A 21,625-nucleotide genomic window follows, 5' to 3' on the forward strand; every position below is an offset into this window, starting at 1 on the left:
CTCCAAAATTCGGTGTAACTAAGAGGCATTTGAAAGCAAAATAAGAGGATAAATGTATGTCCACAAAAATAAGTGTTACAAATCCCTTCAATTTTAAATACCCCTGAGCCATTACCAGAGGAATAACTATCAGTATTCTGGCCAGTGATATTTAAAAAGCCTCCCTTAGATCTGTCACAAAAATGCACCTTTCATCCCAGGGTTTTCTTCTTCAGCGGCTTGGCTTGCTGTTGTTGGTAGAGAAAAAACGTTTCCTAAAACAATTTTGAAAACTTTTTAGAAACATTTTCCACGTATTCGTGTCACTAGATTTAAATTGATGCATTTTTGCCTCTTGCTGAAACTCCTCTTCACACATTCCTTCCGAGATGTGTAGCTTGTATATAATTGAAAGATGATAGTAATAATTTAGAGAGGAGTACTTGATGCTTCATAATAACATTTCCTATAATTGAAAGGGGAATTGTACTTTAATTTTATTCTGACTCACAGGAAAACTACTGTAGTATGACATTTTACTGCCTGCGCTGGACTGGAGAAAATTTATATTTTAGTAAATTGTGATACAAACATGGAAATTATATATAGACACTGTAGTATAAGTGGTTTTGAAACTGTGTATTGAAATATATAAATATAAATTATTTAGCATAGGCAAGTGCAGGGAAGGGGATTATATAGTAGGGACAGAGAATCCCCCCTTCCCCTGTAGACTACAATTACCATTTAAAATATAAAGAGAATAATTGCACTGCTAGCTACTACATTCATTTTAATAGAATAAAACAATTTAAATACATTTCCAGAGCAGGATGTATCAAAAATGTTTGCTAAATATATTCTATATTATATTTGTACTGAATGTATACACATAGCATGATGAAGGACAAAGTTGACCCCCCCCCACACCCACCCCATACACACACACCCACCCCATACACACACACACACACGCACACACACTTTGGACACCCATGGCAATATCTTGTACAATAAAAGGTGCTGGGATTATAATCCAAACCCTAACCACTACAAATGGTTAAGAACCAATGACAGATGTGAAATGCCTTCAAATTAAAAAATTCCCATTTATGCATATATACAGTATGTTTAGTCGTATTGATTTACTAAGTCATGCAAATCAATATATACATGTATTTATATGTGACTGCTTAATGCATGATCATCCACTAATGACTGTATGAATAAAATGGTACATGTAATTCATGATATATATTATCAAATAACTACATGTCAGCAGTGTTCTCATTGTGAACAGGGATTTTTTTTTCCGCCCTACTAGATCACATGAAGAAAGAAGATGATACCCCGCCTTCCCCCCTCCAGATTTAGGTTAGAAAAAAAATTAGTAGAAGATTGTGTGTGCAGAATTATTAATATTATTATTACCAGGGGTGTAGCGAGGGTGGCTCCGGTGGAGCACAAGCTCCAGGCACTGGAAAAGTTAAATGGTGTGCCCACCCCATCCTTCTGCCCGCTATACCGCGGAGCACTGTACAGGCAGCAGGAAAATCAGAGGGCGCACACTGACTCGGACTCTGAGACTAGGTAGGGAACAGGGCGGGCCAGAGGTGACAGCACTAGACACTGTCAGCCAGCACATGCCGGAGCTCTGCCACTCTCTTTATATGTCTCACTGTCTGCTTGTAGCTGATGCAGCAGGGTTACTTCTGTTCTGCTACAGCACTCTGCTATGGCTGCTGCAGCACCTCTTTCTGCCCCAGCTGCTGCAGCGCCTCTCTCTGCCCTGGCTGCTGCATCACCTCTTTCTGTCTCAATGCTGCAGCACCTCTCTCTGCCCCGGCTGCTACAGCACCTCTCTCTACATTGGTGCTGCAGCACCTCTCTCTGCCACAGCTGCTCCTTATAAATGTTGGCAAAAAAAAAAAATTGTCATGGAAATATCTGGCAATAGAAAATAAATACAGTTATTTCCACAATACTGTAATTACTATTTTACTAAGCAGGATTATGATATGAAGGAGCTACTCTGGGATATAGTTATCTTCAGTCAGTCTGGTTTATTATGCAAGCAATGGGAAAGCAGAATTACATCTGAACAAATATTTTGTATTTTAGAGAGACTAAAGTTAGTCAAACAAATCATTTATATAAATCTCGAACATGATGGTGTAATAAACTAAAATGACTTTATTAAATGCAACAGAAATTTGTACCAGATATCTTAGTAAAAGCGGAAAGGAAGAGAAATGCAATAAGGTTCTCCGAGGAACAGCAGTCGTTATAAATGCTTAAAAAACTGTATATTAGAAATATAGATAAATCCAATCAGAGGATGTTTAAAAATGTATAAAAAAGTAGTCTAAAAGTGGCTAAACACACTAATAAACATATTTAGACACTATCAAAAGCAAAGACCTTAATAATTGTGACTCAACATTCTTTAAAATACAATAGTGAAAAGTATTTTTTTTTATTTTTTTTTAAATGGAGTAATAGTATCTAAAAACCGAATGGGGCAGATTTGTTGAAGGAAACAAATTGCAAACTGCCTAAATAATACAGAATTAATGGTCAGCTAATGTCTACAACAGATGATATGGACCATGGAGTTATAGTCTTAGATGCGAAGATAAAAAAAAAGTATAATCAAACAGTAAAAACAGTCAGTTCTTGAAGGAAGAGTAAGGTTGTATTGACATTTTATAGGTCACTGTTAAGACTTAATCTAAAGTACTGTGTAACATTCTGAAGTCCCTATCTCCAAAAGGACAGTAATAAGAAGAACAAATTCAGGGAAGGGCTACTGAAATGTTGTATAAGCTGCTTATCCATACTTATCAGGAAAGACTTCAAAACCTGAATATGTACAGTTTAGAGGAAAGAAAGGTCAGAGGTGATAAGTTGGAAGCTTTCAAAACTATCAAAAGTATTAACATAGAGTACAGGTTTGCTGTATTTGTTTAAGTAGAAGAATTTGTAGGATAAGAAAAAACACTTTGAAATTGGAGGAAGATTTAAAAGTAACATACAGTATGAACTTTTTGTTGCTGAAGGGTTGGTACAGGGGAGCTTTTAGAGAGAAGGAAGCCCGGGTGCAGCCTCTTCTGTTCAGACCCCTTTCTCTCTGTCGGCTGTGCTGAGAGTCTGAGCACTAGAGATGAAGGTGCACGGCGGCCATTTTCCCAGTGATTTCTCTACTATGCATGCGCAGAACTCTGACATTGGCCGAAGTGCCATTTTCACAGTGATTTAACAGCGCTCTGATGTCGGCGCAGGACTGAGGACTGAGGACTTCAAATAATACTCACTCAGGAACCCGTGTGCACCGCACACACTGCACCCATTATAAATATACCAGTGGGTTGGTAGATCCATAGAATAGTCTCCCAGCAACTGTGGTGGGAAGTCATGCATTATAGTAATTAAAAAATGCATATGACAAACATCTTGGCATTGCCTTAAGCCATAAGTCTTATCTCATATAGTGGAAAAATTTGCCACTAGAGTATACAATTATAGAGACTTAGTTAAGACCAGGGAGAAGTGTTGTCTATTCCACGAGATCAGCTGCTACAACCTGTACAGAAAAAAGAAAAACAAAGAACCAAGATACCATTTGTCACCACCTTCACCACAGCTAGTGCAGTGATTTTCCACGAGCAACCAAAGCCCTTTGGCCTATTATACCAGGAGACAAAGATTTGCCAATATTTTAAAACACTACCATTTTGCCCAGTTATAAAAGAGGCCCTAGTATTAGGTATAGATTGGTCAAGACGAATATAACTCCACTAATGAAAAAGAACCCTTCATTCTTTATGACTAAAAAACAGGATGCTACAAGTGTATATCCTGCACCACCTGTAAATATATGGACCCGGGACATCAATTCACGAATCCACACACAGGATATAAATATAACATAACACATGTTTTAACATGTACTACACCATTTAGAATTTATACTATTACATGTCCCTGTGGCCTAATTTATGTGGGCCAAACCACACAAAACCTACAGGACCGAATGGCCTTACATCATTCATCAGTCGCTTTGATGTTGGTAGGAAAAGACATTGACCAACCGGTCACCAGACATTATAAAACTCAAGGACATAGTCTGATGGATTTCGTTGTAAAATCATCAATCACATCCCCATCTCCCCAAGAGGAGGAGATCACCATAAACGTCTGTCAAAATGAGAATCTAAATGGATACACTTACTGGAAAAACTAGCTCCAAATGGACTGAATGAAAAGTTCACATGGAATATCTTCAAGTTCTAATCATAAATTCTAGTATACATATCTCCATAGATATAGTTTGACAAAATTTATTCATTTTTAGAATACGTTTATTGTAATTATGAATATAAATACCATTTAATCCTATCAATCTATTTTTTTCAATTAACAATGGAGATTTACTAGATTATAATATGTAGTGACATTAGGTTTTAAATATAATCCGCCTTAGACAATTGGTTTTAGATATCACCTTCACACTCAGTATTCAAGTTCTACTTCATATACTTTATCTTATGTTTATTTACACAGTGGTCTCCACGGGACCCGTCCTTAGCATAGAGATCAGATGATGCACCCGGAAGCCGGCAGCCCGGTATGCCGCGGGACACTGCACGTTTTACACAAGTAGTATAGAGAGCACTTTTTTAGCACATAAAAATTTGCTAATTGGTAGTGACAGTTGTTCTACCCACTTTATATAATTTCCCACCCACTTTATATAACGTTAATATAAAGTTTATATAAACGTAAGCTAAAATGTATATTTTTTTGTGTGTTTTTTTAATTATCCATGTCTGATCTAACAAAAACGGCTTACAAGACGTGTTGCTTCAGATAAGGACTTACAGCACCAAGTTTGATATCAAATGATGAATGTGAAAAACCTTAAAAACATATGTAAACATAAATTATGATAATGCTAGATGGTTATGATGATAAAAAGATTTAAGATTAAATAATCTAATGTTAAAAAGTTGTTATACAAAGAGAATTGTGTATCCCGCACAGAACATAAGCAATAATAAACAATAATAGATACAATATATATGAACCAGCTATTTCAAAGATTGTCTTACACTAATTTGATATAGAAGCTGGAGGTGCTCCACGGAACTGAATATCACATACTCTGACAAAGGAAACCCAGAAATGATTTCCAAAAGAAAAAAGTTCCTTTGTGGAGCACTCTTTTGTGTATATAATTAGTTAATAATTGTAATAATTTAAATAAAACATAACTTTTATTCACTCTTATTCATAAAAACTTTCTAGACATAATCATACAATATAACAAACATATATATAAAAATTATACTGCGCTCACCAAAATAATAATGGTAGTGGTGGTATTTTGGAGCATCAAATGATTAAATACATGTAACACATCAATACACCAATAGTTAATTAAGAGCTTTGAATGCTATTTCATAGTCATCTCCAGCTAAAGGTACCCTTGAAAATAATCTTAATGATTTTTCATATAATTTCTTCCTATGCTAGCTGTTAATACTAACATGCATGAAATTCTGGGCAATAAACCGCAAATACTGCTTTTGAACATGCTATCATAATTTGATAATTGACATGTAAACTACCCAGAAAGTAAATATTCTACATGGATAGTTATTTCTCGTAACAGTTATTGTCATAGCATGACCAATTGTCCTGCCCTGTACCCTCTCCCTTATTAGGTATCAAGTGCAAGTTGCAATGCACACACATAGGATAGAGAGGAACAGCGTGAAGGTATGCCACCCCTTCTGCTGCCGCCGTCTTCCGTGAGCGGACGGGGGTGAGAGCGGGACCGGCAAGCGCTGTTCACGATGGAGAGATACAGTGATACGCCCTAACTCCTCCGTTTGTGGTGTTAGATGGTCCTGGTTACACTGGGCATTGCAGGAGCCAAATTCGCCACCGGGAGGAGGGCAGACACCGAAAATTGATAGGACAGAGACACAAATCACATATCAATTGCTTTGCTAATTGCTATGTCTAATGCTGGTTATATCAAATGATTTAATTCCTGACAGATCACACTGAAAGTGTCTAAAATGTATCCCAAAAGTAATAATGTAATACTGGGTATCAACATAAATGGAAATTAACTGTTATGCCTTTGATTGATTAGCGAAATAAGTAACAAAATGTCCCTAGCATAATTATTTTCGGATACATAACAGGTAGATAGAAAATTAGGGACAGCGTGAGAGTCTGCAGCCCTTTCTACTGCCTCCGTCTTCAGTGAGCGGATGGAGGTGAGAGCGGAGCTTGCAGGCACGCTGGCCGGAGAGAAAGATACGGTGTACAACCCGGCTCCCGTGTGCGGTGTTAGGTGGCCCTGGTTACATGCTGCATAGCAGGGACCAAATGCGCCGCCGGGAGAGGAGAAGACACCTGAAAGGAAAAAGACAGGGTACCTGACTCTTTAGCTGGAGGGTGTAGATGTGTGCAAGCTATTCCCCCTGCAGCGGGGAATCAGCAAACGGCCACTGAAACCCTGTCTTTTTCCTTTCAGGTGTCTTCTCCTCTCCTGGCGGCGCATTTGGTCCCTGCTATGCAGCATGTAACCAGGGCCACCTAACACCGCACACGGGAGCCGGGTTGTACACTGTATCTTTCTCTCCGGCCAGCGTGCCTGCAAGCTCCGCTCTCACCTCCATCCGCTCACTGAAGACGGAGGCAGTAGAAAGGGCTGCAGACTCTCACGCTGTCCTTAATTTTCTATCTACCTGTTATGTATTCGAAAATAATTATGCTAGGGACATTTTGTTACTTATTTCGCTAATCAATCAAAGGCATAACAGTTAATTTCCATTTATGTTGATACCCAGTATTACATTATTACTTTTGGGATACATTTTAGACACTTTCAGTGTGATCTGTCAGGAATTAAATCATTTGATATAACCAGCATTAGACATAGCAATTAGCAAAGCAATTGATATGTGATTTGTGTCTCTGTCCTATCAATTTTCGGTGTCTGCCCTCCTCCCGGTGGCGAATTTGGCTCCTGCAATGCCCAGTGTAACCAGGACCATCTAACACCACAAACGGAGGAGTTAGGGCGTATCACTGTATCTCTCCATCGTGAACAGCGCTTGCCGGTCCCGCTCTCACCCCCGTCCGCTCATGGAAGACGGCGGCAGCAGAAGGGGTGGCATACCTTCACGCTGTTCCTCTCTATCCTATGTGTGTGCATTGCAACTTGCACTTGATACCTAATAAGGGAGAGGGTACAGGGCAGGACAATTGGTCATGCTATGACAATAACTGTTACGAGAAATAACTATCCATGTAGAATATTTACTTTCTGGGTAGTTTACATGTCAATTATCAAATTATGATAGCATGTTCAAAAGCAGTATTTGCGGTTTATTGCCCAGAATTTCATGCATGTTAGTATTAACAGCTAGCATAGGAAGAAATTATATGAAAAATCATTAAGATTATTTTCAAGGGTACCTTTAGCTGGAGATGACTATGAAATAGCATTCAAAGCTCTTAATTAACTATTGGTGTATTGATGTGTTACATGTATTTAATCATTTGATGCTCCAAAATACCACCACTACCATTATTATTTTGGTGAGCGCAGTATAATTTTTATATATATGTTTGTTATATTGTATGATTATGTCTAGAAAGTTTTTATGAATAAGAGTGAATAAAAGTTATGTTTTATTTAAATTATTTAAATTATTAACTAATTATATACACAAAAGAGTGCTCCACAAAGGAACTTTTTTCTTTTGGAAATCATTTCTTGGTTTCCTTTGTCAGAGTATGTTAAAAAGTTGGTACTCAAGAATTCATAATAACACAATACAAGGGAGGGGGCATTGTAATACAAAACACGGATGATTACTTATCTGAGGCCTATAGACAATTAAATGATATAAAAATATACACTTTATTATCAACAGACCCTTCTAGTGATTTCCATAGGTCACTTAGCAAACTTGTTGAAAATGCCTTTAAGGAGGGAACGATATCAAGGGATGAGATGAAATACCTTATACCCATGCACCCTATCACTCCCACTTATTATCATTTGCCCAAAATCCACAAATCACTCACTGCACCTCCTGGTAGACCTATAATCTCTGGTGTAGGGTCCCTCACATCTAACTTATCACATTTTGTAGATTATTTTTTACAGCCCTTAGCTTCTACTCTCCCTTCTCACATTAAAGACACTACAGCTTTCTTAAATTCCATTGCAAGAATAAAATGGAAGGATTCTTACTTCTTTATGACTTGTGATGTACAGGCCTTATATTCAAATATCCCGCACGATAAAGGCATCTCCACTGTTGCCCAATATCTCTCTAAATCTGAAATCTTATCTAAGGATCTTCAAGAATTTATTCTGGCCTCTATCAAATTTATACTGTCACATAATTATTTTTTGTTCAATCACCAATTTTTCTTGCAAATTCTTGGAACGGCCATGGGTACGAGGTTCGCGCCGAGCTTCGCCAACCTATACATGGGAGCGTTTGAGGACGCACATCTTTGGGGGCGGAGTCTGGGCGCGGACCTTGTATACTATGGCCGTTATATAGATGACCTTTTCTTTATTCTTGATGGAGATATAAACCTTTTTTCTGACTTTACCTCTTATTTAAATAATAACGAGTTTAATATACAATTCACATGGACGTTAGGTAAGTCCTCCATCTCATTCCTTGATATCTCCCTCACTATAATAGATGGAATTATATCCACTAAAACCTTCAGGAAGGAGGTAGATAAATATAACTTTTTACATTATGAGAGTTCACATCACAAGCCCTGGATTAGAAACATTACATACGTCCAACTACGACGCATTAGGCGCAATTGTAGTGAACATCATAACTATATAACACAAGCAGATGAATTATCCCGATCCCTATGTGATAAAGGTTATCCCTCAGAATTAATTCAAGGAGCACGGACACTAGTCGACCAGACTGATAGGAAGGATCTTTTACAATATAAATTGGCCGATTCAAAATTTAAACAAGACCAACCGCATTTTTTTTTCACAATACAACAATTCTTCGACAAAAATTAGGAAGATCATTGCCACCAATTTTCCTATTTTACTCACTGATCCTATTCTCAAAACAGCAATTGCCGAAAAACCTTCCATTATTTTTAAACGGTCTACAAATCTGCAACAACATCTTGCTCCCAGCTTTTTTGTAGATAGAAGAACCTCAGGACAATCAAGTGCCTCCCTTAATTCCGCTCAGTGGTTAACAAAAACAAAAGGTTGTTTCAAGTGTGGCTCCAATCACTGTACAACATGTTCTTATATACAAAACAAAACTAAAGTATTTTTTTCTACAGATAACACACAATTTACCATTAATTATTTTATTAATTGTAATAGTGTTTTTGTTATATACATATTAGTTTGCAGTTGCAAACTTATTTATGCGGGACGTACTACACGGAAACTTAGAATCCGTTTTCTGGAGCACAGGCGTAATATCCTCAAGGGACACTTCTTTCATAGTGTCTCCAGACACTTTGCTCAATTTCATCATAAAGATCCACAAGACATCCACCTTATAGGCATCGAAACCATTCCATCAACCCCAAGGGGGGGCGATAGATATAGGAAACTCTGTCAACGAGAAAACTTTTGGATTCATAAGCTGAGGACCCTCGTTCCCGATGGCCTCAATGAAACCATAGAATTTGATCCCTAATATTAGGATACTCATTCCACCTCTCTAGACAAGATACATGGTGGTCTTAGTCCTCATCCTCCTCCTCCTCTGTTTCCTCCATGTGACCAGCTTCTTCCCCTTCTTCTTCTTTTTGTCATTTTTTTACCAATCTATATGTAGTAATTTATTTTATAACTTTTTTCATCTATATACATATGTAATTTTATTATAATTAATAATTCTACTATTTGGTCCCCAACTTTAGAATCTCCTACATCGGGGGATTGACCTTTGGCCCGTTGGCTGTATCTATGTATGTGTTTATATTTATATATATATACATATGTACATTCATTTAATATAGAGAAATAGGTTAATTTATGTGAACTTATATGTGAACACACTTATCAACTATTTTTATTTTTATTTTTATTCTCATTTTTATCTTTATTCATTTACGAATGCCCTGATCCATTCTCTTTGTCATGATAAGATTCCGTTTTCATTTTTCCTGAGTAATATAAATCCTTCCCCAGTCTGCTGAATTTATTAGTGGGGACATACATTAATTAATTAAATTTATCAAATTCAGATAATTCTAAGTCCCATTAAAACCTTCCTATGGCCCATCCTTACTATTTTCTAGGATCCGAATATAATTAATTATCAATTCTATACGATATAATATCAGTATAATAGTGCCAAATGTGTGTCTCTCTGTCAAGTATCTATTACACCTGTTTGCAGTCTATTTATCCGTCTGATATACATATTCTTAATTTATATATGTTTCTCATGTTAATTGTGTATTGCAGTTATTTTTAACTTAGCTATTTTTCTATTTATATTTTATATTTTTATATACAAAAAATCTTTCTTATTTATTTATATAAGTTTAAGAATTTAATTTTGTGCATACCCTGTGGAGAGCTGACCTTTCTGTTTATGTATTTATTGTTTATTAGTTTCACCTGATTTGATTTACACTCATGCTATAAATATGGTTAAGTGTCTTAGAGGAGGTATTCCCTTGAAAAAGTCACGTGATTCGTGACGAAACGCGTTAGGCTCCTCCCCATATACTCTGATCACCAAACTACTGAACTTTATCCATTGGCATCGCTTATTCACGGGGACGCCTCCCGTTACTCCACAGAAGATCCACTTCATTTATAAGAGGCTGCTCCGGCCAACGCTACCACCTTGCACTTTATTTCATATTTCCAGTGGCTGCTCTCTCCCCGTTGAAACCTCTGCAACAAACGGCGGCTTCGTTCAGCGCCATTGTACGGCGCGTATAGCCAGCAGAGGTTTCTCCTTACAATTAAGGATGGCTACGGCCAGCGCTATCATACGGCGCCCACAGCTATCAGAGGACTCTCCGTACAAGTAACCCACTTACGGCGTCCCTGGCCACAGCTACTGCACGGCGCATTCAATCAATAGCAGCAGCTCTGACTACAAATATCGGTCATTTCATCTAAGTGGGCATCAAAGGACTTCCCCTAGCCCTCGGGAGATCACATGAAAACCCTGGTCAAACCATCTTAAAGACGCCGGTAAATATACAGCAGCCTCTGTTAGAGCAATTCAGCTCACTCCTTCTCCCTGTTTAATTAATCAGTGGGCTTTAGTGGACTTCACCGAGGACGCTCGGTGTTTATAGCCCCAGGACAGATAATTATATATTATCAATAATTGACATTTATTTACTGTCGGGACTTCTATGTTTCCACCAGCTAGAGTGTGCATGTTGCCTCTGCACCTGTAGCAAGATCTGCCACTAAGTTAAACTTTTTAAGCGATACAACCTTAATAAGCATGTAAGAATAAGGATACATTTTTTAAACAGTGTTACAAATCTATATCTACACTGAGCTAATATTCTATACATTGCTTTAATTATTTCAATTGTGGATACCGTTCATTAGATATATTTACGGTTTTTCAGAGTATATACAAATTTACAAGTCTTTTATATATTGTGTAATAGAGATGAGCGCCTGAAATTTTTCGGGTTTTGTGTTTTGGTTTTGGGTTCGGTTCCGCGGCCGTGTTTTGGGTTCGAACGCGTTTTGGCAAAACCTCACCGAATTATTTTTGTCGGATTCGGGTGTGTTTTGGATTCGGGTGTTTTTTTCCAAAAACACTAAAAAACAGCTTAAATCATAGAATTTGGGGGTCATTTTGATCCCAAAGTATTATTAACCTCAAAAACCATAATTTACACTCATTTTCAGTCTATTCTGAATACCTCACACCTCACAATATTATTTTTAGTCCTAAAATTTGCACCGAGGTCGCTGTGTGAGTAAGATAAGCGACCCTAGTGGCCGACACAAACACCGGGCCCATCTAGGAGTGGCACTGCAGTGTCACGCAGGATGTCCCTTCCAAAAAAACCTCCCCAAACAGCACATGACGCAAAGAAAAAAAGAGGCGCAATGAGGTAGCTGTGTGAGTAAGATTAGCGACCCTAGTGGCCGACACAAACACCGGGCCCATCTAGGAGTGGCACTGCAGTGTCACGCAGGATGGCCCTTCCAAAAAACCCTCCCCAAACAGCACATGACGCAAAGAAAAAAAGAGGCGCAATGAGGTAGCTGACTGTGTGAGTAAGATTAGCGACCCTAGTGGCCGACACAAACACCGGGCCCATCTAGGAGTGGCACTGCAGTGTCACGCAGGATGGCCCTTCCAAAAAACCCTCCCCAAACAGCACATGACGCAAAGAAAAAAAGAGGCGCAATGAGGTAGCTGACTGTGTGAGTAAGATTAGCGACCCTAGTGGCCGACACAAACACCGGGCCCATCTAGGAGTGGCACTGCAGTGTCACGCAGGATGTCCCTTCCAAAAAACCCTCCCCAAACAGCACATGACGCAAAGAAAAAAAGAGGCGCAATGAGGTAGCTGTGTGAGTAAGATTAGCGACCCTAGTGGCCGACACAAACACCGGGCACATCTAGGAGTGGCACTGCAGTGTCACGCAGGATGTCCCTTCCAAAAAACCCTCCCCAAACAGCACATGACGCAAAGAAAAAAAGAGGCGCAATGAGGTAGCCGTGTGAGTAAGATTAGCGACCCTAGTGGCCGACACAAACACCGGGCCCATCTAGGAGTGGCACTGCAGTGTCACGCAGGATGTCCCTTCCAAAAAACCCTCCCCAATCAGCACATGATGCAAAGAAAAAGAAAAGAAAAAAGAGGTGCAAGATGGAATTATCCTTGGGCCCTCCCACCCACCCTTATGTTGTATAAACAAAACAGGACATGCACACTTTAACCAACCCATCATTTCAGTGACAGGGTCTGCCACACGACTGTGACTGATATGACGGGTTGGTTTGGACCCCCCCCAAAAAAGAAGCAATTAATCTCTCCTTGCACAAACTGGCTCTACAGAGGCAAGATGTCCACCTCATCTTCACCCTCCGATATATCACCGTGTACATCCCCCTCCTCACAGATTATCAATTCGTCCCCACTGGAATCCACCATCTCAGCTCCCTGTGTACTTTGTGGAGGCAATTGCTGCTGGTCAATGTCTCCGCGGAGGAATTGATTATAATTCATTTTAATGAACATCATCTTCTCCACATTTTCTGGATGTAACCTCGTACGCCGATTGCTGACAAGGTGAGCGGCGGCACTAAACACTCTTTCGGAGTACACACTTGTGGGAGGGCAACTTAGGTAGAATAAAGCCAGTTTGTGCAAGGGCCTCCAAATTGCCTCTTTTTCCTGCCAGTATAAGTACGGACTGTGTGACGTGCCTACTTGGATGCGGTCACTCATATAATCCTCCACCATTCTATCAATGTTGAGAGAATCATATGCAGTGACAGTAGACGACATGTCCGTAATCGTTGTCAGGTCCTTCAGTCCGGACCAGATGTCAGCATCAGCAGTCGCTCCAGACTGCCCTGCATCACCGCCAGCGGGTGGGCTCGGAATTCTGAGCCTTTTCCTCGCACCCCCAGTTGCGGGAGAATGTGAAGGAGGAGATGTTGACAGGTCGCGTTCCGCTTGACTTGACAATTTTGTCACCAGCAGGTCTTTCAACCCCAGCAGACCTGTGTCTGCCGGAAAGAGAGATCCAAGGTAGGCTTTAAATCTAGGATCGAGCACGGTGGCCAAAATGTAGTGCTCTGATTTCAACAGATTGACCACCCGTGAATCCTTGTTAAGCGAATTAAGGGCTGCATCCACAAGTCCCACATGCCTAGCGGAATCGCTCCCTTTTAGCTCCTTCTTCAATGCCTCCAGCTTCTTCTGCAAAAGCCTGATGAGGGGAATGACCTGACTCAGGCTGGCAGTGTCTGAACTGACTTCACGTGTGGCAAGTTCAAAGGGCATTAGAACCTTGCACAACGTTGAAATCATTCTCCACTGCACTTGAGACAGGTGCATTCCATCTCCTATATCGTGCTCAATTGTATAGGCTTGAATGGCCTTTTGCTGCTCCTCCAACCTCTGAAGCATATAGAGGGTTGAATTCCACCTCGTTACCACTTCTTGCTTCAGATGATGGCAGGGCAGGTTCAGTAGTTTTTGGTGGTGCTCCAGTCTTCTGTACGTGGTGCCTGTACGCCGAAAGTGTCCCGCAATTTTTCTGGCCACCGACAGCATCTCTTGCACGCCCCTGTCGTTTTTAAAAAAATTCTGCACCACCAAATTCAAGGTATGTGCAAAACATGGGACGTGCTGGAATTTGCCCATATTTAATGCACACACAATATTGCTGGCGTTGTCCGATGCCACAAATCCACAGGAGAGTCCAATTGGGGTAAGCCATTCCGCGATGATCTTCCTCAGTTGCCGTAAGAGGTTTTCAGCTGTGTGCGTATTCTGGAAAGCGGTGATACAAAGCGTAGCCTGCCTAGGAAAGAGTTGGCGTTTGCGAGATGCTGCTACTGGTGCCGCCGCTGCTGTTCTTGCGGCGGGAGTCCATACATCTACCCAGTGGGCTGTCACAGTCATATAGTCCTGACCCTGCCCTGCTCCACTTGTCCACATGTCCGTGGTTAAGTGGACATTGGGTACAACTGCATTTTTTAGGAGACTGGTGAGTCTTTTTCTGACGTCCGTGTACATTCTCGGTATCGCCTGCCTAGAGAAGTGGAACCTAGATGGTATTTGGTAACGGGGGCACACTGCCTCAATAAATTGTCTAGTTCCCTGTGAACTAACGGCGGATACCGGACGCACGTCTAACACCAACATAGTTGTCAAGGACTCAGTTATCCGCTTTGCAGTAGGATGACTGCTGTGATATTTCATCTTCCTCGCAAAGGACTGTTGAACAGTCAATTGCTTACTGGAAGTAGTACAAGTGGGCTTACGACTTCCCCTCTGGGATGACCATCGACTCCCAGCGGCAACAACAGCAGCGCCAGCAGCAGTAGGCGTTACACGCAAGGATGCATCGGAGGAATCCCAGGCAGGAGAGGACTCGTCAGACTTGCCAGTGACATGGCCTGCAGGACTATTGGCATTCCTGGGGAAGGAGAAAATTGACACTGAGGGAGTTGGTGGGGTGGTTTGCGTGAGCTTGGTTACAAGAGGAAGGGATTTACTGGTCAGTGGACTGCTTCCGCTGTCACCCAAAGTTTTTGAACTTGTCACTGACTTATTATGAATGCGCTGCAGGTGACGTATAAGGGAGGATGTTCCGAGGTGGTTAACGTCCTTACCCCTACTTATTACAGCTTGACAAAGGGAACACACGGCTTGACACCTGTTGTCCGCATTTCTGGTGAAATACCTCCACACCGAAGAGCTGATTTTTTTGGTATTTTCACCTGGCATGTCAACGGCCATATTCCTCCCACGGACAACAGGTGTCTCCCCGGGTGCCTGACTTAAACAAACCACCTCACCATCAGAATCCTCCTGGTCAATTTCCTCCCCAGCGCCAGCAACACCCATATCCTCCTCATCCTGGTGTACTTCAACACTGACATCTTCAATCTGACTATCAGGAACTGGACTGCGGGTGCTCCTTCCAGCACTTGCAGGGGGCGTGCAAATGGTGGAAGGCGCATGCTCTTCACGTCCAGTGTTGGGAAGGTCAGGCATCGCAACCGACACAATTGGACTCTCCTTGTGGATTTGGGATTTCAAAGAACGCACAGTTCTTTGCGGTGCTTTTGCCAGCTTGAGTCTTTTCAGTTTTCTAGCGAGAGGCTGAGTGCTTCCATCCTCATGTGAAGCTGAACCACTAGCCATGAACATAGGCCAGGGCCTCAGCCGTTCCTTGCCACTCCGTGTGGTAAATGGCATATTGGCAAGTTTACGCTTCTCCTCCGACAATTTTATTTTAGGTTTTGGAGTCCTTTTTTTACTGATATTTGGTGTTTTGGTTTTGACATGCTCTGTACTATGCCATTGGGCATCGGCCTTGGCAGACGACGTTGCTGGCATTTCATCGTCTCGGCCATGACTAGTGGCAGCAGCTTCAGCACGAGGTGGAAGTGGATCTTGATCTTTCCCTAATTTTGGAACCTCAACATTTTTGTTCTCCATATTTTAATAGGCACAACTAAAAGGCACCTCAGGTAAACAATGGAGATGGATGGATTGGATACTAGTATACAATTATGGACGGGCTGCCGAGTGCCGACACAGAGGTAGCCACAGCCGTGAACTACCGCACTGTACTGTGTCTGCTGCTAATATATAGACTGGTTGATAAAGAGATAGTATACTCGTAACTAGTATGTATGTATAAAGAAAGGAAAAAAAACCACGGTTAGGTCACTGGTATATACAATTATGGACGGGCTGCGGAGTGCCGACACAGAGGTAGCCACAGCCGTGAACTACCGCACTGTACTGTGTCTGCTGCTAATATATAGACTGGTTGATAAAGAGATAGTATACTCGTAACTAGTATGTATGTATAAAGAAAGAAAAAAAAACCACGGTTAGGTGGTATATACAATTATGGACGGGCTGCCGAGTGCCGACACAGAGGTAGCCACAGCCGTGAACTACCGCACTGTACTGTGTCTGCTGCTAATATATAGACTGGTTGATAAAGAGATAGTATACTCGTAACTAGTATGTATGTATAAAGAAAGAAAAAAAAACCACGGTTAGGTGGTATATACAATTATGGACGGGCTGCCGAGTGCCGACACAGAGGTAGCCACAGCCGTGAACTACCGCACTGTACTGTGTCTGCTGCTAATATATAGACTGGTTGATAAAGAGATAGTATACTCGTAACTAGTATGTATGTATAAAGAAAGAAAAAAAAACCACGGTTAGGTCACTGGTATATACAATTATGGACGGGCTGCCGAGTGCCGACACAGAGGTAGCCACAGCCGTGAACTACCGCACTGTACTGTGTCTGCTGCTAATATATAGACTGGTTGATAAAGAGATAGTATACTCGTAACTAGTATGTATGTATAAAGAAAGAAAAAAAAACCACGGTTAGGTGGTATATACAATTATGGACGGGCTGCCAAGTGCCGACACAGAGGTAGCCACAGCCGTGAACTACCGCACTGTACTGTGTCTGCTGCTAATATATAGACTGGTTGATAAAGAGATAGTATACTCGTAACTAGTATGTATGTATAAAGAAAGAAAAAAAAACCACGGTTAGGTGGTATATACAATTATGGACGGGCTGCCGAGTGCCGACACAGAGGTAGCCACAGCCGTGAACTACCGCACTGTACTGTGTCTGCTGCTAATATATAGACTGGTTGATAAAGAGATAGTATACTCGTAACTAGTATGTATGTATAAAGAAAGAAAAAAAAACCACGGTTAGGTGGTATATACAATTATGGACGGGCTGCCGAGTGCCGACACAGAGGTAGCCACAGCCGTGAACTACCGCACTGTACTGTGTCTGCTGCTAATATATAGACTGGTTGATAAAGAGATAGTATACTCGTAACTAGTATGTATGTATAAAGAAAGAAAAAAAAACCACGGTTAGGTCACTGGTATATACAATTATGGACGGGCTGCGGAGTGCCGACACAGAGGTAGCCACAGCCGTGAACTACCGCACTATACTGTGTCTGCTGCTAATATATAGACTGGTTGATAAAGAGATAGTATACTCGTAACTAGTATGTATGTATAAAGAAAGAAAAAAAAACCACGGTTAGGTGGTATATACAATTATGGACGGGCTGCCGAGTGCCGACACAGAGGTAGCCACAGCCGTGAACTACCGCACTGTACTGTGTCTGCTGCTAATATATAGACTGGTTGATAAAGAGATAGTATACTCGTAACTAGTATGTATGTATAAAGAAAGAAAAAAAAACCACGGTTAGGTCACTGGTATATACAATTATGGACGGGCTGCCGAGTGCCGACACAGAGGTAGCCACAGCCGTGAACTACCGCACTGTACTGTGTCTGCTGCTAATATATAGACTGGTTGATAAAGAGATAGTATACTCGTAACTAGTATGTATGTATAAAGAAAGAAAAAAAAACCACGGTTAGGTCACTGGTATATACAATTATGGACGGGCTGCCGAGTGCCGACACAGAGGTAGCCACAGCCGTGAACTACCGCACTGTACTGTGTCTGCTGCTAATATAGACTGGTTGATAAAGAGATAGTATACTACTAATATTATATACTGGTGGTCAGGTCACTGGTCACTAGTCACACTGGCAGTGGCACTCCTGCAGCAAAAGTGTGCACTGTTTAATTTTAATATAATATTATGTACTCCTGGCTCCTGCTATAACCTATAACTGGCACTGCAGTAGTGCTCCCCAGTCTCCCCCACAATTATAAGCTGTGTGAGCTGAGCAGTCAGACAGATATATAATATATATAGATGATGCAGCACACTGGCCTGAGCCTGAGCAGTGCACACAGATATGGTATGTATGTGACTGAGTCACTGTGTGCTGTGTATCGCTTTTTTCAGGCAGAGAACGGATTATAAATAAAAGTGGTGGTCACTGGTCACTATCAGCAAAACTCTGCACTGTACACTACTGAGTACTCCTAATGCTCCCCAAAATTAGTAAATCAAGTGTCTAAACGGAGAGGACGCCAGCCACGTCCTCTCCCTATCAATCTCAATGCACGTGTGAAAATGGCGGCGACGCGCGGCTCCTTATATAGAATCCGAGTCTCGCGATAGAATCCGAGCCTCGCGAGAATCCGACAGCGTCATGATGACGTTCGGGCGCGCTCGGGTTAACCGAGCAAGGCGGGAAGATCCGAGTCGCTCGGACTCGTGAAAAAAAACATGAAGTTCTGGCGGGTTCGGATTCAGAGAAACCGAACCCGCTCATCTCTATTGTGTAATAGTCTTTTATTGGTGTGTTATCATTATTATTATTATTTTAATAAATATATTTTACATACTTTGGTTGTCAGCTCTCCACAATTATGGTATACTAACAACACTGAAGGCGCAGCCAATCTTTTTTCTTTCTTTTGTGCATAAATTACCAAAGGCACATACACAGTGCCTTTTTGGCAGCGCCCCACTGTTGTTTGAACCATTTATTAATATTTCTAGGCGCTCTAAGCAGATTTGTTTTTGTCTTTGGTTTTTACAATACATTGCATATCTGACTCCATGAATAGTCTCCATGCGGACTTAGGACCTTCTCCGGATTCCTCCCGTATGCACTTTAGTGAGCTGGCTTGGCTCAACGAAATGAAGTCCCCAAATTTCTAAGCACACAATGAATGTCCCATAAATGGAGGTGCTCTAGGGGTATCCTTTAGAGGTGCAGATGTGTGGAGATTTCTGCTGGAGGGTTTGTGATGTCCATAAATGTCCAATGAGTGATGAAAGGGGAGTCCGAAATGTAATCCAAACAAGGTTTTTGTAGCTCAATGCGTTTCACTGGGTTTTTGTACCCCAGCTTCCTCAGGAGCATTGTGTGTGGTGTTCTTAAGTATGCTTTATATACCTGTCAGGTAATGATGTGATTACAAACACATGTATACTAGTGAGTATAATTAAAAGAACCGTCTAGCAAAATCAGAGAAATATATATTGGAGGCAATGCTATGTACAGTTGTGCTCATAAGTTTACATACCCTAGCAGAATTTGTGATTTTATGGCCATTTGTCAGAGAATATGAATGATAACTCACAAACTTTTCTTTCACTCATGGTTATGTCAAACAACTGTGTTTACTCTTTTTAAATCATAATGACAACAGAAACTACCCAAATGATCCTGATCAAAAGTTTACATACCCCAGTTCTTAATACCGTGTATTGCCCCCTTCAACATCAATGACAGCTTGAAGTCTTTTGTGGTAGTTGTGGATGAGGCTCTTTATTTTCTCAGATGGTAAAGTTGCCCATTCTTCTTGGCAAAAAGCCTCCAGTTCCTGTAAATTCTTGGGCTGTCTTGCATGAACTGCACGTTTGAGATCTCCCCAGAGTGGCTCAATGATATTGAGATCAGGAGACTGAGATGGCCACTCCTGAACCTTCACTTTATTCTGCTGTAGCCAATGACAGGTCGACTTGGCCTTGTGTTTTGGATCATTGTCATGTTGGAACGTCCAAGTACGTTCCATGCGCAGCTTCCGGGCTGATGAGTGCAAATTGTCCTCCAGTATTTTCTGATAACATGCGGCTTTCATCTTGCCATCAATTTTGACCAAGTTTCCAGTGCCTTTGTAGCTCACACATCCCCAAAACATCAGCGATCCACCTCCGTTTTTCACAGTAGGAATGGTGTACCTTTCATCATAGGCCTCTCCAAATGTAACGTTTATGGTTGTGGCCAAAAAGTTAAATTTTGATCTCATCACTCCAAATGACTTTGTTCCAGAAGTTTTGAGGGTTGTCTCTGTGCTGTTTGGAGTATTGTAAGCAGGATGCTTTATGGCATTTGCGTAGTAATGGCTTTCTTCTGGCGACTCAACCATGCAACCCATTTTTCTTCAAATGCCTCCTTATTGTGCATCTTGAAACAATTACACCACTTTTTTTCAGAGAGTCCTGTATTTCAGCTGAAGTTATTTGTGGATTTTTCTTTGCATCCCGAACAATTTTCCTGGCAGTTGTGGCTGAAATTTTTGTTGGTCTACCTGATTGTGATTTGGTTTCCACAGAATCCCTCATTTTCCACTTCTTAGTTAGAGTTTGAACACTGCTGATTGGCATTCTCAATTGCTTGGATATCTTTTTATATCCCTGTCCTGTTTTATACAGTTCAATTACCTTTTCCTGCAGATCCTTTGACAATTCTTTTGCTTTCCCCATGACTCAGAATCCAGACACGTCAGTGCAGCACTGGATGAAAGATGCAAGGGTCTTTCAGGAGTCCAGAAACTCACTGACTTTTTATACACACACCCTAATTACAAGCAAACAGATCAGTGGCGTAAGTTCGTCCCAGTCACCCGGAGGCATGATAAATGTTGGTGCCCCCCTACATATACACTCACATACCATATGTAACTATCCGGCACTCAGGGTGAACAGTAGTAGCGTGCTCAGGTACCTTTCCCAATAGTAATATACATACACATACAAAGTGGATGCACTCCAAGTCAGTCATTACAATAAAACAGACACCAGCATACCATTATAGTACACCTACAGTGCTCCCTCACCCGCCAGCAGGTCTCGGTGGAGATGCTTTGGCGCAGTGGTGTGCCGATATATATAAAAAAACACACAAACACCTCGTTCACTTAAAAACACACACGCCTCTTTCACTTAAACACACACACACCGCTTTCACTTAAACACACACACACCGCTTTCACTTACACACAGGCCTTTCACTTACACATGGCTCTTTCACTCACACATACACACCTCCTTCACTTAAAAACACACACACACACATACACACACACCACTTTCACTTAAACACACACATGCCTCTCACTTACACACGCGCGCCTCTCACTTACACACACATGCCTCTCACTTACACACACATGCCTCTCACTTACACACACACACAT

General features: G+C 41.2%; 1 long non-coding RNA gene across 1 annotated transcript in view; it reads left to right on the plus strand.

Moving 5' to 3' along the window:
- LOC134906718 (uncharacterized) overlaps positions 1 to 21,625 on the plus strand; it is a 182,863-nt gene that overhangs the window by 93,450 nt on the left and 67,788 nt on the right. Inside the window, exon 2 of the long non-coding RNA XR_010175772.1 lies at positions 1,304 to 1,353. This is a non-coding gene — a long non-coding RNA (uncharacterized LOC134906718). The remainder of the gene's footprint in view (positions 1 to 1,303; positions 1,354 to 21,625) is intronic.

The sequence above is a fragment of the Pseudophryne corroboree genome, chromosome 1 (genome assembly GCF_028390025.1).
Source record: "Pseudophryne corroboree isolate aPseCor3 chromosome 1, aPseCor3.hap2, whole genome shotgun sequence".
NCBI lineage: Eukaryota > Metazoa > Chordata > Amphibia > Anura > Myobatrachidae > Pseudophryne > Pseudophryne corroboree.